This window comes from Schistocerca nitens, chromosome 2 (genome assembly GCF_023898315.1).
Source record: "Schistocerca nitens isolate TAMUIC-IGC-003100 chromosome 2, iqSchNite1.1, whole genome shotgun sequence".
Lineage (NCBI taxonomy): Eukaryota > Metazoa > Arthropoda > Insecta > Orthoptera > Acrididae > Schistocerca > Schistocerca nitens.
In genome coordinates, this window is record NC_064615.1 from 452,571,969 (window position 1) to 452,591,525 (window position 19,557).

The 19,557-nt window shown below is 41.6% G+C and overlaps 1 protein-coding gene and 1 non-coding gene across 2 annotated transcripts in view; both read left to right on the plus strand.

Annotated features, from left to right (window-relative positions):
- LOC126235085 (uncharacterized) overlaps positions 1–19,557 on the plus strand; it is a 1,179,108-nt gene that overhangs the window by 204,360 nt on the left and 955,191 nt on the right. The window lies entirely within an intron of this gene.
- Positions 15,591–15,666, plus strand: Trnat-ugu (transfer RNA threonine (anticodon UGU)). Its single transcript has one exon. It is a non-coding gene; the product is annotated as a tRNA-Thr (tRNA).

Genomic DNA, 19,557 nt, shown 5'->3' on the forward strand with positions numbered 1-19,557 from the left:
GTGAAACCAAATACTGGGAAAATTTGCAACATCTACAAAAACGAATGACATTCTAGACACAGAAAAAGGTACTGTCAAGAGCGTTTTGAATAGCCGTAGGCCTAGGGGCTGTTTGTATATCAAACAGGAGGATCGTCTTAATGCCACTATCCTAAGTACAGGGCCAAAGTATGAATATTACACACTTCCTCTTACTTAGGCAAATAGAGAAAATCGGTTGGTTCTTTTTGCATTTGATGTGCCGTATGGTGGGATTGATGAGACTTACAGACGTACCATTAGTTCATGGGCGGTTCCTCATAGAACCCCACAAAAAGGTTTTTTTTACTATGTTTTCGCCCTCACCTGCGAGCCAAAACCCAACTGAGGATTGTAAGACGGCTATGCACAGAAAATGGCTGAAATTTTACTGATGTATTGCTAAGATCCCCATCTCGAACACCTTTGAAAACTGACCTTGTGTGGTATTGTTTGTGTATTGAACCGGGGACCTAGAAATGACGGAGAGGCTTAGTTCCGCTGTAGCCCTCAGTGGCTCAAACCCCATAACAGACTACAGTAGTGCACCCACCCCATCGCCGCCCCACACCGAACCCAGGGCTCGGCCCCCAGTGGACACCTGTAACGTCTCATACCAGAAGTGTGTAACTCCAAATGTTTGCGTGGTAGAGTAATTATGGTGTACGCGTACATGTGACAGTGTTCGCGCAGCAATCGCCGACATATTGTAACTGAGACGGAATAGGGGAAACCAGCCTGCATTCGCTGAAGCAGATGGAAAACCGCCGAAAAACCATCCACTGGCTGGTCAGCACACCGGACCTTGACACTAATCCGGTGGGCGGATTCGTTCTGGGAACCGGCACGCCTTACTGCTGGGCAAGCAGCGCCTTAGACCGCGCGGATAGCCGGGCTGGCAAAACTGACCTTACTTTTACACGTAAAATCCGGCATGAAGCGAAATCTGAATAATAAATAACCGCAGCAAATTGCTCTAATTTTAAAGTTATATTTTATAGGCTTTTATCTAGAAGATCTATCTCACTGGACTCAATAATCCGTTATCAAGAAACACCCCAAACACTTTTTTTTAAATTTAATTTTATTTTTTGCACAAAACCCAGCCCAGATTCCGAGACGGCTATGAACAGCAAATTATAATTTTTAAGATATATTCTTAAGATTCCAATTTTGACAACCTTGAAGAATTTCTTCATACCTTCCTCCACTTTCGAGGTACAGAGATCAAAGTTACCCATTTCTACACGTAAAATCAGGTGTCAGGCAAAAATGTGGTTTATAAAGTGACTTAGCAAAGAGAAATATGCTGTAAAGTGTCTCCTTTATCATTTGGGAACCCCATGTTGTAGTAGCGAAGCAGATGCAAAATTTTCGTGCACGTAAAATCCGGTCTGAGGAGTAAAATAAGTTTTGCGTTATTTTAATTGCACATAAGTAAACTATCAAAATTTTACTGACCAATACATTTCTTTTCAAATGAGCTACATGCCCTGTTGTAGCAGGCAAAAGAAGGGAACCACCAAAAAACTGCTCCTATCAGATCACAAAAAATGCCATCATGTTGCCGTTTATTTAAAAGACTGATTGAAAAGCGCGCTACCAGCTGCCTCATTCTACTTTCCTCAGTGCGTTTAAAAATTGTCGCAAAAATTTTAGCGTGCTACCATATTCGCCCCTTTTTTATGTTGAGAGGGAACAAGTGCCAATGAAATATACGGAAAAGTAATAAGCAGTGAAACAGTAGACAGTGGTTGTGTTGTAGAATAAGCAAAGGAGACAATGAGAGTGTGAAACTGAGGGATACAATGGCACTGGAACAAGTTGACAGTGACAGAGCAGCGTTAGGAAAAGAGTGAAGGAGAGAGAGGCAAAGGGCAGGAATAAAGACAAAGTGGAAGTGGGCGAAAGCCAGTGATAAGGAGACACTGAGTGTATGGCAATGACAACGAGGAAGAGACAGATAGTGACAGTGAGAAGAGAGAAGCAGTAGGAAGGAAGCAATGAGACGTTAGCAGTAAGGGAGAGAAAGAGAGACAGTGGCAGTGAGAGGAGACTGTGGTACTCACAATAGGACAGATAGGAGGGTACTGTAGTTTTGACACAACAGACAATGACAGAGACACAGAGAGATTAATGACAAAGAGTTGGGGTGAATGAGAGAAAGAAGTGCAATCGGGAACGGATGGGTATGAGTTATACACAGCGATGGATTAGTGGATATGAGTAAGTTAGAGGAACTCGTCGGACTTTGAGCTGAGTTGCAAGTTAAAAAAAAGCGCGATACGGTCGGATGCGAAAATTTTTGGAGCTCTGAGGATGGTAAAATGAGGCAATCAGTCTTTTAAATAAACAGGAACATACTTAAATTTTTTGTTGGTTATAAAAACTTCCACGAACTGTTTGATATCCATAACCTAGATGTGCTATGTGCAGAAGAAAAATTGGTGTAATATTTCAGGACACGCACTGTTGGTTTTTTGTAAATATGGCGAAACACGTCTGGGTGTAAATGTAAAATAAAAAATTAATGTGCAGCATGCAAAAGCGGCCTCTTTTTACACTACAACAATTTATACAGGGTGTTACAAAAAGGTACGGCCAAACTTTCAGGAAACATTCCTCACGCACAAATAAAGAAAAGATGTTATGTAGACATGTGTCCGGAACCGCTTAGTTTCCATGTTAGAGCTCATTTTAGTTTCGTCAGTATGTACTGCACTTCATCGATTCACCGTCAGTTGGCCCAATTGAAGGAAGGTAATGTTGACTTCGGTGCTTGTGTTGACATGCGACTCATTGCTCTACAGTACTAGCATCAAGCACATCAGTACGTAGCATCAACAGGTTAGTGTTCATCACGAACGTGGTTTTGCAGTCAGTGCAATGTTTACAAATGCGGAGTTGGCAGATGCCCATTTGATGTATGGATTAGCACGGGGCAATAGCCGTGGCGCGGTACGTTTGAATCGAGACAGATTTCCAGAACGAAGGTGTCCCGACAGGAAGACGTTCGAAGCAATTGATCGGTGTCTTAGGGAGCACGGAACATTCCAGCCTATGACTCGCGACTGGGGAAGACCTAGAACGACGAGGACACCTGCAATGGACGAGTCAATTCTTCGTGCAGTTGACGATAACCCTAATATCAGCGTCAGAGAAGTTGCTGCTGTACAAGGTAACGTTGACCAGGTCACTGTATGCAGAGTGCTACGGGAGAATCAGTTGTTTCCGTACCATGTACAGTGTGTGCAGGCACTATCAGCAGCTGATTGGCCTCCACAGGTACACTTCTGCCAATGGTTCATCCAACAATGTGTCAATCCTCATTTCAGTGCAAATGTTCTCTTTACGGCTGAGGCTTCATTCCGACGTGATCAAATTGTAAATTTTCACAATTAACATGTGTGAGCTGACGAGAATCCGCACGCAATTGTGCAATCACCTCATCAACACAGATTTTCTGTGAACGTTTGGACAGGAATTGTTGGTAATGTCTTGATTGGGCCCCATGTTCTTCCACCTACGCTCAATGGAGCACGTTATCATGATTTCATACGGGATACTCCACCTGTGCTGCTTGAACATGTGCCTTTACAAGTACGGCACAACAAGTGGTTCATGCACGATCGAGCTCCTGCACATTTCAGTTGAAGTGTTCGTACGCTTCCCAACAACAGATTCGGTGACCGATGGATTGGTAGAGGCGGACCAATTCCATGGCCTCCACGCTCTCCTGACCTCAACCCTCTTGACTTTCATTTATGGGGGCATTTGAAAGCTCTTGTCTACGCAACGACGGTACCGAATGTAGAGACTCTTCGTGCTCGTATTGTGGACGGCTGTGATACAATATGCCATTCTCCAGGGCTGCATCAGCGCATCAGGGATTCCATGCGACAGAGGGTGGATGCATGTGTCCTCGCTAACGGAGGACATTTTGAACATTTCCTGTAACAAAGTGTTTGAAGTCACGCTGGTACGTTCTGTTGCTGTGTGTTTCCATTCCATGATTAATGTGATTTGAAGATAAGTAATAAAATGAGCTCTAACATGGAAAGTAAGCGTTTCCGGACACATGTCCACATAACATCTTTTCTTTATTTGTGTGTGAGGAATGTTTCCTGAAAGTTTGGCCGTACCTTTTTGTAACACCCTGTATACGGCTGCTGTGAAAATGGCCTCCATAAGGGACTTTTTAACATACATATTCACCGTTATTTGTCAGACATGGTTACATCAATTCTGAGAGGTCTGCTATGACACAGACAAAAAAGGAAGGTACACAGTTAAGTAGGACACACAGATATCATAAAAGGGTGGCACACCCGACATTTTTACAGTGAATCATTACTTGCGACGAGCTCACGTTGCCAACAGGCTTTCGGTTATGACGGACGTCCATAAGAAAGTAGTGTGCGCACTCGCACAGAAAAACACAGCTGAGGCGACGGCAGTAAACCTACCGCTGCCGCCTTCCACGTCCGGCGAGTTCGGAGGCGCGGAAGTAATGAGCCAGAGTGGTCCCGCTGCAGCCGTAGCTGATTGCACAACTATTATCCAACTCAGGCGGCGGCGCCGTTACGAAACTCGGCCGACCTTACAAGGCGCTGCCTCCATACCTGCGCTATAGCCGGTGTGACGAGGTCGGTGTAAAGCAGCCGCAGTGGCCGCCTTCAAGATACAGCCATTACCCAAGCAAGCATCTCTAGAGGGAAACCGAAAGAATGGCTTTCCTGTGCGCTCGATCTGCACTTTCGGAATGGTTGTCTAGTTGTAAAATTTTATTTTTCACAACAAAATTCAAGCCGTCAGTTGGAAACACATTTTTATTGTGCTTTACCGATTTCGACAAATTAATTCGTCATCTTCAGAAGCTTAGTATTGATTTAGCAGATGTTAAGCAAGCACGACAGATACACAGATGTGATTCATTTACTGTAAATCTTTAAACTGTGTTTACAATAATCACTTACAATATGTACACTGGAGCGTCAAAGAAACTGGTATAGGCATGCGTATTCAAATACAGATATATGTAAACAGGCAGAATACGCCGCTGCGATCGGCAACAAGTGTCTGGCGCAGTTGTTAGATCGGTTACTGCTGTTACAATGGCATGTTACCAAGGTTTAAGTGAGTTTGAACGTGGTGTTATAGTCGGCGCACGAGCGATGGGACACAGCATATCCGACGTATCGATGAAGTGGGGATTTTCCCGTACGACCATTTCACGAGTGTGCCGTGAATATCAGGAATCCGTTAAAACATCAAATCTTCGACTTCGCTGCGGCTGGAAAAAGATCCTGCAAGAACGGGACGACGACGACTGAAGAGAATCGTTCAACGTGGCAGAAGTGCAATCCTTCCGCAAATAGCTGCAGATTTCGGTGCTGGGCCATCGACAAGTGTCAGCGTGCGAACCATTCAACGAAACATCATCGATATGGGCTTTCGGAGCAGAAGGCCCACTCGCTTACCTTTGATGAATGGACGAAACAAAGCTTTACGCCTCGCCTGGGCCCGTCAATACCGACATTAGACTGTTGATGACTGGAAATATGTTGCCTGGTCGGACGAGTCTCGTTTCAAATTTTATCGAGCGGATGGACGTGTACGGGTATGGAGACAAACTCTTGAATCCATGGACCCATCATGTCAGCAGGGGACTGTTAAAGCTTGTGAGGGCTCTGTAATGGTGCGGGGCGTGTGCAGTTGGAGTGATAGGGACCCCTCATATGGCTAGGTACGAATCTGACAGGTGACACGTACGTAAGCATCTGCATCCGTTCATGTCCACTGCACATTCCGACGGAGTTGGGCAATTCCAGCAGGACAATGCGACACCTCATACGTACAGAATTGCTACAGAGTGGCTCCAGAAATACTCTTCTGCGATTAAACACTTCTGCTGGCGACCAAACTCTCCGAACATAAACATTATTGGGCGTATCTTGGATGCCGTCGAAAGTGCCGTTTAGAAGAGATCTCTACCCTCTCCTACCCTTACGGATATATGGACAGCACTCCAGGATTAATGATGTAAATTGCCTCCAGCACTACTTCAGAGATTAGTCAGTTACATGCCACGTCGTGTTGTGGCACTTCTGCGTGCTCCCGGGGGCGATACACGATTTTAGGCGGGTGTGCCAGTTTCTTTGGCTTTTCAGTCTACGTTTCACCACATATCATGGAGAAGATATTAGCATCTGCTAAACCAATACTAAGCTTCTAAAGATGACAAATTAGTTTGTCGAAATCGGTAAAGCGTAATAAAAAAATATTTGCAACTGACGACTGAATTTCGCTGTGAAAAATATATTCTACAGTTGCTGAAAATTAGGGACATTTTATTTTCAGGCAAAATAGTACTCCTCGGAAGTGTGGTAAGTGTTTAATATAGTCTGCAGAGTCTTGGATCTTACTGGACGGGATGATAGCTCTGCCAAATCCTCTACCTTGCAGAATAGTTTATTCGCACACAATTTTCGTTGACTTTAACTACAAACACAATTTTGTTTTTTATGCCAAACATGTTTCACTGCAGTTTCAGCATCGTCAGCGGGCTTTTATTTTATGGCTGTTAAACATAAATCCATAAAATAAAAGCCCACTGATGATGCTGCAACTGCAGTGAAACATGTTCGGGTTAAAAAACAAAGTTGTTTTGCTAAAGGCGGACCCCATCGAAAAACATAGGTATTCTTGAAGCAAACACGGACAAAAGAGCTTCAACCTCAAGATGATTATTCAGTACATTGGTTACGGATTGTCCGGAAAGTTCCGATCGGTCACGAAATGGCAACCACATTGAAAATCAGAAATGTTTTATTTGCAATAGTTAACCACACGTTCCAGTTATTTCTCTACGTAGTCACCGCTCAGACTTAGATATCTGCCGTAGCTTTATACTATCTTCCCAATACCCTCAGAGAGGAGGCAGCCATCTGTGCTTTCCGCCACCTCTCTAGGCTGGTCTGCACCTCGTTGTCTGTAGCAAAATAATGTCTTCACAGCCGGCGGTTCATGTGAGCAGAGATGAACATCAGAGGGAGGCAGGTTCTGGCTCTATAGTGGGTGATCGAAAGACACTGAGACACTGTAGACTATATGGGGATACAATCCAAGGTACTGTCTCGCAGCCCAGTGATAAGACATTGATGTGATCTCACGTTCAACACATCTGCGCGAAGCATCTGATTTTCAGTATGGCTTCGATTTCGCCATCGATCTGAATTTAGTTTTTGGATACCCCTCGTACTAATAATAATAATAATAATAATTACTGGCAGCAACAAATCAACAACTCAACCAATTGCTAAAGATAACAGAAGTATTCAGCAATGATATAAGTATGGCTTTTGGAACAGACAAATGTAAGAAAAATAGCATAGTCAAGGGAAAACACACTAAACAAGAAGATTACATATTGGATAACCACAGCGACTGCATAGAAGCGATGGAAAAAACGGATGCCTATAAATATCTAGGATACAGACAAAAAATAGGAATAGATAATACAAATATTAAAGAAGAACTAAAAGAAAAATATAGACAAAGACTAACAAAAATACTGAAAACAGAATTGACAGCAAGAAACAAGACAAAAGCTATAAATACTTATGCCATACCAATATTGACCTACTCATTTGGAGTAGTGAAATGGAGTAACACAGACCTAGAAGCACTCAATACACTTACACGATCACAATGCCATAAATATAGAATACATCACATACATTCAGCAACAGAAAGATTCACATTAAGCAGAAAGGAAGGAGGAAGGGGATTTATCGATATAAAAAACCTACATTATGGACAGGTAGACAATTTAAGAAAATTCTTTATAGAACTAGCAGAAACTAGCAAAATACACAAAGCAATCACTCATATAAATACATCGGCTACACCACTACAATTTCATAACCACCTCTACAACCCTTTAGACCACATAACATCAACAGATACGAAGAAAGTAAATTGGAAAAAGGAAACACTTCATGGCAAGCACCTGTATCATCTAACACAGCCACACATCGATCAAGACGCATCCAACACATGGCTAAGAAAAGGCAATATATACAGTGAGGCAGAAGGATTCATGATTGCAATACAGGATCAAACAATAAACACCAGGTATTAGAGCAAGCATATTATTAAAGATCCCAATACCACAACAGATAAATGCAGACTTTGTAAACAACAAACAGAAACAGTAGATCACATCACAAGCGGATGTACAATACTAGCAAATACAGAATACCCCAGAAGACATGACAATGTCGCAAAAATAATACATCAACAGCTTGCCTTACAACATAAACTTTTAAAACAAGAAGTTCCTACATACAAGTATGCACCACAAAATGTACTGGAGAATGATGAATACAAATTATACTGGAACAGTACCATTATAACAGATAAAACAACGCCACATAACAAACCTGACATCATACTCACCAATAAAAAGAAGAAATTAACACAACTAATCGAAATATCCATACCCAATACAACAAATATACAAAAGAAAACAGGAGAAAAAATTGAATAATACATCCAACTGGCTGAGGAAGTCAAAGACATGTGGCATCAGGATAAAGTTGACATCATACCAATTATAGTATCAACTACAGGACTCATACCACACAATATCCACCAGTACATCAACGCAATACAGCTACATCCAAACACATATATACAACTACAGAAATCCGTAATTATTGATACATGTTCAATTACCCGAAAGTTCCTAAATGCAATATAACACATACCGTACAGTTAATAGGAAGTGACGCTTGATCAAGGTCCGCGTCACTTTCCATTCTCAACCAGACTTAACGTCTGAGAAAGTAAAGAAATAATAATAATAATACTGAAGTTAATATTTTGTATATTGTTGGTAGGCATGTTATGGGGCGATATTTAGCTGGGTTTGCTGTGTCTCCTTGATCTTTAGGTTTCAGATAAGTTATTCCTTGTGTAAGTGTATCAGGGAATGTGTATGGGCCTGCAATGTAACTGTTAAATAATTTAGTTAGATGTGAATGTGTTGAGGTGAATTTCTTTAGCCAGAAATTTGCTATTTTATCTTTTCCAGGGGCTTTCCAATTGTGAGTAGAATTAATTGCTTGGGTGACAAAATTATCACTTCAGGCATTTGTGGTATCATCTTGTACGTATCTGTTTCTGCTTGTATCCACCCTGCATGCCTGTTATGTTGTACCGGGTTTGACCATATGTTGCTCCAGAAGTGTTCCATGTCTGTTATGTTTGGTGGATTGTCTATTTTAATGTGTGTGTTATCTGTTGTCTGGTAAAATTTCTTTTGGTTTGTGTTGAATGTTTGGTTTTGTTTCCTTCTATTTTCACTTTTTTTGTATATTCTGAGTCGTTTGGCTAATGCTTGTAATTTCTGCTTCTTTTCGTCTAATTGCTCTGTCGCTTCTTGTTGTGAGATTTTTACCTAACCTTTTTCGTTTTTTTCTGACATTTCATTTCTTATAAATTGTTTTAGCTGTCCGATGTCTCTTCTCAATGCAGAGGTGACATATCAAGCTAAAACTAAACAAAGGTCGCTACACTACGCATACATTGATTACCAAAAAGCTTTTGATAGTGTACCCCACTCATGGTTACTACAAATATTGGAAAGATACAAAGTAGATCCTAAATTGATACAGTTCCTAAACATAGTAATGAAAAACTGGAAAACCACACTTAATATCCAAACAAACTCTAATAATATCACATCACAGCCAATACAGATTAAGCGTGGAATATACCAAGGTGACTCATTAAGTCCTTTCTGGTTCTGCCTTGCTCTGAACCCACTGTCCAACATGCTAAATAATACAAATTATGGATACAATATTACTGGAACATACCCACACAAAATCACACATTTGCTGTACATGGATGATCTAAAACTACTGGCAGCACAAATCAACAACTCAACCAATTACTAAAGATAACAGAAGTATTCAGCAATGATATAAATATGGCTTTTGGAACAGACAAATGTAAGAAAAATAGCATAGTCAAGGGAAAACACACTAAATAAGAAGATTACATATTGGTTAACCACAGCGACTGCATAGAAGCGATGGAAAAAACAGATGTCTATAAATATCTAGGATACAGACAAAAAATAGGAATAGATAATACAAATATTAAAGAAGAACTAAAAGAAAAATATAGACAAAGACTAACAAAAATACTGAAAACAGAATTGACAGCAAGAAACAAGACAAAAGCTATAAATACTTATGCCATACCAATATTGACCTACTCATTTGGAGTAGTGAAATGGAGTAACACAGACCTAGAAGCACTCAATACACTTACACGATCACAATGCCACAAATATAGAATACATCACATACATTCAGCAACTGAAAGATTCACATTAAGCAGAAAGGAAGGAGGAAGGGGATTTATCGACATAAAAAACCTACACTATGGACAGGTAGACAATTTAAGAAAATTCTTTCTAGAACGAGCAGAAACTAGCAAAATACACAAGGCAATCACTCATATAAATACATCGGCTACACCACTGCAACTTCATAACCACTTCTACAACCCTTTAGATCACATAACATCAACAAATACGAAGAAAGTAAATTGGAAAAAGAAAACACTTCATGGCAAGCACCCGTATCATCTAACACAGCCATACATCGATCAAGACGCATCCAACACATGGCTAAGAAAAGGCAATATATACAGTGAGACAGAAGGATTCATGATTGCAATACAGGATCAAACAATAAACACCAGGTATTACAGCAAGCATATTATTAAAGATCCCAATACCACAACAGATAAATGCAGACTTTGTAAACAACAAATAGAAACAGTAGATCACATCACAAGCGGATGTACAATACTAGCAAATACAGAATACCCCAGAAGACATGACAATGTCGCAAAAATAATACATCAACAGCTTGCCTTACAACATAAACTTATAAAACAACACGTTCCTACATACAAGTATGCACCACAAAATGTACTGGAGAATGATGAATACAAATTATACTGGAACAGAACCATTATAACAGATAAAACAACGCCACATAACAAACCTGACATCATACTCACCAATAAAAAGAAGAAATTAACACAACTAATCGAAATATCCATACCCAATACAACAAATATACAAAAGAAAACAGGAGAAAAAATTGAAAAATACATCCAACTGGCTGAGGAAGTCAAAGACATGTGGCATCAGGATAAAGTTGACATCATACCAATTATACTATCAACTACAGGAGTCATACCACACAATATCCACCAATACATCAATGCAATACAGCTACATCCAAACATATATATACAATTACAGAAATCCGTAATTATTGATACATGTTCAATTACCCGAAAGTTCCTAAATGCAATATAACATGTACCGTACAGCAAAAAGGAAGTGACGCTTGATAAAGGTCCGCGTCACTCCATTCTTAACCAGACTTAACGTCTGAGAAAGTAAAGAAATAATAATAATAATAATAATAATAATAATAATAATAATAATAATAATAAGAAGAAGAAGAAGAAGAAATCAATTAGAGATCATAAGTGCAAAAGAGCTGATGAAATAATTGCCAACATCATGAACTGTTGAAAAAATGTTGAACAGATAGATTACACGCAGATGCGCAACGTTTTGGCACAAATGATACATTGGAACTTATACCAGAAATATTAGCTGCCAGTGGCAAGAAAATGGTGCGATCACAATTGAGAAGACTGTTAAATTTCTGTGGAACTTCAGACTGATCGAAAAACATGGGAAACAATACATCTTAAAACTTAAGAATGAAACACTATACACTAAGAGTCTCAGTTGTGGATAAAAATAAGGTATGGATCGTCTACATTGCTATTCCAGACGAAAGTAGAATCGATAGCAGCTTATGACATACGAATATCTGAAGATCGAACGTTAACATTTGTGGTATGTCAACAAAATTGATTTTTTGTACACTGGGTGCAGTGGAAAAAGTCCTCCGTGTGCCTTAAAGGCCATTGACATGGATAAAATAGTTATTGGTCGACTGCAAAAAATCCACTTTACTAGTTCTGCTCGTCTTGTCTGCCGACACTTCAGGTAGTTCTGTTGGAGCCACTTGGAAGTGTCCGACTGTTGATATAAATTAAATCCAGCGTAGTGGTCTAGTTTGTGGTGTTTAAAAAAATGGCTCAGATGGCACTAAGCACTATGGAACTTAACATCTGAGGTCATCAGTCCCCTAGACTTACAACTACTTAAACCTAACTAACCTAAAGACATCACACACATCGATGGCCGAGGTAGGATTCGAACCTGCGACCGTAGCAGCAGTGTGGTTGTGGTGTTTTACACTACCTCTTATGTGAGTAAACGATACAAGCAATGCTAAAAACGAACTTAGTTGAGTCATGGACTGTGCGACTGATCCCGGCGGAGGTTCGAGTCCTCCCTCGGGCATGTGTGTGTGTGTGTGTGTGTGTGTGTGTGTGTGTGTGTGTGTGTCCTTAGGATAATTTAGGTTAAATAGTGTGTAAGCTTGGGGACTGATGACCTTAGCAGTTAAGTCCCATAAGGTTTCACACTCATTTGAATATTTTTTTGAACTTAGTTGATATATTTTCAGTGCTCAGGGGTAGGAGTCCTGCGGTTTGTTCTGGATTGCTCAGCGTATCGTGGCTGTTATTTTGATCGAAGAATTCAATTTTTCCCCGTGTAATAATCTAATTTTATGCTCAGATAGTTCTCTATATTTTTATAATAGTCTTATCAGATTCAGTTGGGATTCTTAACCGCTGCGAAATTTTTGCATGGGAGTATCCAATCAGTAGGTATTAGTGTGGAGTGTGTCCGCTGCTCGCCTTTATAGCTGTTTGAACTCTGTTCTGGGCACTTTCAATGAGACATCTCAAGGTCTCTGTAGGAATGGCAGCTCATTTTTCCTCAAGCGCCGAAACAAGAGACGTTAATGACTCTGGATGCTGGGGTCCGCAGCGTCTTCGATGTTTTAACCCATCCCAAAGATGTTCCATTGTGCAGATCGGGATTCTGCGCAGGCCAGTCCAGATAGTCAAAAGTCTGATAGATAGGGGTAAGCTATAGGAAAGACTGGTAATATACAGTATGTACAAGAGTCCGCAGCTCGTGGTCGTGCGGTAGCGTTCTTGCTTCCCGCGCCCGGGTTCCCGGGTTAGATTCCCGGCGGGGTCAGGGATTTTCTCTGCCTCGTGATGACTGGGTGTTGTGTGATGTCCTTAGGTTAGTTAGGTTTAAGTAGTTCTAAGTTCTAGGGGACTGATGACCATAGATGTTAAGTCCCATAGTGCTCAGATCCATTTGAACCATTTAGTATGTACAAGAGCCAAAAAGGAAAAATAAGACCATGAGACCAAGAACGAAGTGCTCTGATTAAAAAGTTTGAAAGACACCCCTACTGTTCATCGAAAAAGTAATTACGGAAATAAAAGAAAGGTTAAAGAGTGGGATTAGAATTGAAGGTGAAAGGATATCAATAAAATTCGCTGATGACATTGCTATCTTCAGTGGAAATTTCGAAGAATTATAGGCTCCGTTGGATGGAATGAACAGAATAGGGACTAAGAATAAATAGAAGAAAAGCGAAAGTACTGAGAAGTAGCAAAATGAAACCAGCGGAAAACTTAATATAAAATAATTGGTGATCACGAATTACATGAAGTTGAGGAATTCTGCTACATAGGCAGCAAAGTAATCCATGATGGACGGAACAAGGAGGATTTAAAAAGGAAACTAGCACTAACAAAAATGGCATTCCGCCAAGAGAAGTGTACTAGTATCAAACATAGGCCTTAATTTGAGGAAGAAATTTCTGAGAATGTATGTTCCGAGCACAACATAGCATGGTAGCTGTAGTGAAACATGGTCTTTGGGAAACCGGAACAGAAGAGAATAGATGCATTTTGATGTGCTGCTACAGACGAATGTTGAGAATTAGGATAACTAATAAGGTAATGAATTATAAGGTTCTCCGCGGAATCATTGGGGAAAGGAATATACGGAAAACGCCGACAGAAAGAATAGTCTGGTTTGTGCGCGTGCCTTCTGTTAACCCGCACGTAAACACAGCTTGCGGTTGAGGACAATGAAAAAGTAGTCTCGGCACACGGCATTGCTTGTTCCCACTAGTCAGCAGTCCACGTTTTTGTGCTTCTGGCACCACTGAAACGTGTTTTTGCTTTCACGTAGTTTACAGGAGCTTTGGCAGTAGGAGCTGACACGGGTGTTTTGTTTATACAGTTCGTAGCTCCCTGTTTTCGTTGACGTTGTGTCGCTTACATACGTGAAAATCGAAAGTCACTTTTCTGGCAGTAGTCTCGTTGTTATACATAACACAGTATTTAATTGGTCCGTATCTCTATGAGAAAAGAAGAGCTTTTCTCCCGCTACTGTATTTAACAGCGCGACTGCTACGGTCGCAGGTTCGAATCCTGCCTCGGGCATGGATGTGTGTGATGTCCTTAGGTTAGTTAGGTTTAAGTAGTTCTAAGTTCTATGGGACTGACACCACTGATGTTAAGTCCCATAGTGCTCAGAGCCATTTGAACCATTTGTATTTAACAGACGAAGTTTCCCCATGTGTGTCCTAACAGTAGACAACGTAGGTCTAGATATAACTCGTAGTAGATTCATCAAACGAACGAGGTGGCGCAGTGGTTAAGACAATTGACCTCACATTCGAACGAGCGGGATTTCATCTCCCGTCCGACCATCCAGACGTCTACCGTCTTTTCCCCCAAATGGTGTAAAGTGAATTCCTCGTTGTTTTCTTTCTGAAGTACAAAACGTCTGCGTCGTGGGGCGACACAGACTAGGCAGGACATTGCGGCGAATGGCGGAAGGCGGGGAGGGAAAAAATGGGGGGGGGGGGAGAGAGAGAGAGAGAGAGAGAGAGAGAGAGAGAGAGAGAGAGAGAGAGAGAGAGGGGGGGGGGTCCCTTCCGGTTGTAATCTTTCTATTGCCACTGTTCAATTGGCGTGTTACGTTTTGTGCGAGTGATATACTTTTCCTTGCAGACACATCGGACACTCGCCGTCGATACACGAGCAAATCTGGAAGCTTTCTTAATGGTGTGGTAATGGGCTCGTCCAAACAAGATAGCTTGTTTATATTATTTTCTGAGGCCTGCTGGCCTACCCATCTTACTGCGCTAATGCCATTAGGACCAAAATCTTTTGAGAGATGACTAATACTTTGCTAGACGAGCTTGTATGCACACTGATAAGCCAAAACGTTATAACCAGCTGCGTGTTGGTCCACGTCTGGAGCGCAATGCTACAGCTATTTTGCTTAGCACGGATTTTGCGAGTCCTTGGTGGGTTTTGGGAAATGTGTGGCACCTGGTAGCTAATCACAGTTCACGCAATTCTCGTAAATTGTGGGCTCGTGACTGGTGTCCGATAGCGTGTCAGACTATAGAAGCAGGGGCACTACAAATGTAGTGTGTGGAGAGTAAGTTGGAAATGTGGGTCTCAGGGGGAGCGTGCCAGAGACAAGTCCCTGCAGTCGCACTGTCATCTGTGTCCTCGATGGCTCAGTCGGATAGAGCGTCTGCCATGTAAGCAGGAGATCCCGGGTTCGATTCCCGGTCGGGCACACATTTTGAACTGTCCCCGTTGATGTTTATCAAGCCTGTAGGCAGCTAGTGGTCTAGATTTCATTGTAATTTCAGTCTTTCACCCACTTCCCATAAGTTGTCACGGCAGTAGCAAACTAACAGCCGATCAGCTTCGCCGTTTTCGAGGTGTTAGTTCCTAAGCGCCGAGCATAACAATCTGGCCGTTATGCTAGAAATTTACAAACAAGACCATAAATTGTTTATGCGCTGGAGTTGTCGGTTTCATATTCATCCTAATAAATATAAATCAGAAATACCATTAGTAATGAGTTAATGTATTAACTGTTCACCTCTTTACAGTAAATAATGGGTGGTTATAAATGAAGTGCAGCTACCCACAGAGATCCATTGTGGGCTGTACTTATCGTAAGGCAGCGAAACTTGGAACGTATACTGATGCGTTAATCCGGAACAGATCTACGCTGGAAAAAAATTACATCCACTTTTGGCCACCAGGTGCAAATCTGGCGCTCTACACAGTCTCGTCGACGTCTCCTGCGCTCATATTGAACAAACTGTGTAGGCGGTGGTTAATAATAAAATTAACAATGTGTCTTTCTCACTTACTTGATCTTTTCTTCAAATGACCCCTTCCTAATCCATTACATGTGGAAACATTTATATACGTCTCTTACATTCACAACCCCAGATTTGTACCTGGTGGCCAAAATTGGAACTAATTTGTTTACAGCGTTATTGGTTGCCCATTAACGCGTTAGGATATTTACCAAGTTTCGCTGCCATACGATAATTGCAGCGGACCACACTAGACATCTGAGAGTAGCTGCACTTTAATTACTACCGCCCGATAATTGTTTGACTTTAGCTGTATTGGCACGGAATATTATGCCATGGCACAGTAATGAGATAAAATATGGAAACTATTCTAACAAATTCCACCTGCAGAGCAACACAGGGAGAGAGATTCCAAAGTGTAAGGCAGTTAGAACTGAGCTTCTGGATAACTCATTTACGTGCCAGTGCCCACTAGCCCACTACGCTTGTTACCCATCTGGATCATAGCAATTTCACACAAGGAGAGCGTTTATTAAGTTTTTCTTCATCTGTTTGTTGTTCCTGTAAGTGATTTTTATTTTCCTGGAACGGCATGGTATGATTAAGAATTAAAGTTCTCGCTGTCAACCCGTTTTAAGTCTGTTACATTACTTTTGTTGCTGTGTCTGGCGTGGATGTTTCTGAGATCTTTATCAGAATAGCTGTATCAACAACAGACATTACAGCTTTGAAAAATAATCCAGTATCTTAAGCATAGCATGCATAAACGTCATTTATGGACCAAGTATTGATTTTCGAGGGACACTGTGTTTAATATATCACCACTCCGAACTTCGTATTTTTTCGGTGGTGTCGTATGTTAATATGACCCTCTGCTTTCTGCAGTTAAGATATCATTGATGCAAATAGAATTTTATGATATACAGAAACCAAAACCACAGTTCAGCCACAGAAGCAACAGACAGCAGTTGTTAAGTTTACTGTCAGATTAGTGGTTCAATATTTTATTAAAAGCAACCTTCTCAAAAGTTTTGAAAATACAGGAAGCACATATTTTAAAATTTAGTACTTTCATTTCTAATTCCATGGGTTTGTTCTGTTTCCTTAGTAATTGATACTGCACGTTTATCCGTACGAGAAGGGCGCTGACAGCAAAGTGGAGGATGAATAAAAGTGATAAATTATCATCCGTTCTTGGGGAGCATGAGTGATACTAAATGTAGTTTTTAGACAGTTTCCCACACCCGTCTACCGTCATGCCACGCTGACTTCTCGTCAACACCTCAGCGGACCGGAAAAGTAGGATAAAATCAAAGAAAAATAACAGTTTTAGATGAAACTTCCTGGCAGATTAAAACTGTGTGCCGGACCGAGACTCGAAGTCGGGACCTTTGCCTTTCGCGGGCAAGTGCTCCACCATCTGAGCTACCGAAGCACGACTCACGCCCGGTCTCACAGCTTTACTTCTGCCAGTACTTCGTCTCCTACCTTCCAAACTTTACAGAAGCTCTCCTGCGAACCTGTCTCCTGAAAGGCAAAAGTCCCGAGTTCGAGTCTCGGTCCGGCACACAGTTTTAATCTGGCAGGAAGTTTCATATCAGCGCACACTCCGCTGCAGAGTGAAAATCTCATTCTGGACTGTTTTAGATTTTGACTGCCCTGTATTGGGACTTCCAACCTGCTGCCTATCCTTGTTCACTTTCTAACGTGATGTGAAAGACACTCGCGTTTTTCTTTTCAGCTGTTACTTAAATCTCCTTAGTTAGTTCAGTTTCTGTATGCAGCCATATTTACTTTTTTTTGCACTTGTCTCGTACAGTTGCAGGTTTAGTCAAAATATACACAGATTTTGCAAGAGGGCGCTATTTCTTCTGCGTGGGAAACCGCAGATAAAGGCCGGCGCGAAGGCCTCCTGCAGTTTCTTTTAGCTACTGCGGTTAGGATAGCAGCTCGCTGTGCATCGAGTTTTGCTGATAGCTGGCTGTTGTAACGGTGTTCGATACTGCTGCAGGAAGAAGATAGATAGATAGATAGATAGAGAGAGAGAGAGAGAGAGAGAGAGAAACGATGTTCCACTCATCTAGACACGGCATAAATTTATGTGAAACAAAATAAATTAAAGACGCAGAAAAATATAAATGAACCTTGTGCAATCTCTCATAGACAATATAGCGTTTCACCCCCCCCTCCCCCCCCCCGTCCCAAGCATCAATACAAGGTAAAAAAACATCTCACTGATTTTCATAAGCATTTGGCTTTATATCATATGTACGCTTATTAACAAAAGCATGATCGATATGGAATACATGTAGAAGTAACTTGAGGCGTGCATTAGGGAAGTGTACTGGGCTCGGTGCTGTTCATGTTGTATGTTAATGTCGTGACTGACAATATTAACAGCAATCTCAGAGTAATTGCGGACGGTGCCGTTATCTGTAACGAGGTACTTTCTGGAAACTGCTGCACTAATATTCAGTCACGTCTTGAAAGTTCTTGGAAGTAGTGTAAAGACTGGCAAATTGCAATAAATTTTCAGAAATGCAAATCTGCCTTCACTTCACAAAACGAAATTCACAGTTGGAATCAGTCAAGTCATACAGCTACCTGGATGCTACAGTTTGTAGGAATATGAAGTGGAATGATTGCATAAGAGCAGTATTATCTAAAGGAGGAGACATACCTCGGCGAGGATGGTGGGAAAACGCATCAGTTCACAAAGGAGATTGCTTTCACAACACTTGTGTTACCCATTCCAGAATATTGTTCGAGCGTGTGGTACACGTGTCACACGGGTCTGTAGGGGGAGACTGAACGTACACAAATGAGGACAGCACGCACGGTCCCACGGTCAAGGCACGCACCAAGCTCGCTCGTTGCTCCTGAGAATGGCAGCTGCTCGGGAGTGAGGCAGCGAGTACCTTGTGGCTCGAGCACAGACGGTCACGCGCGAGACTGCTCTGTACTACTCGTAGTGGAAGGGAAATCGAGCAAGAGTGGTAATCAAAAGCTTGCGATGAAAACTGTACGCATGATGTGTACACATTTGATGATTGGTTCAAATGGCTCTGAGCACTATGGTTCTTAACTTCTGAGGTCATCAGTCCCCTAGAACTTAGAACTACTTAAACCTAACTAACCTCAGGACGTCACACACATCCATGCCCGAGGTAGGATTCGAACCTGCGACCGTAGCGGTCGTGCGGTTCCAGACTATAGCGCCTAGAACCGTTCAGCCACTCCGGCCGGCACACGTTTGATGAATTCTTTATTTCATCTTCATAATAGTTTCATCTTAGCATTTTCGTGCTATCTTGTCTAGAGACAGCGTAGAAGCAGGTCACACGATGTGTTCGTC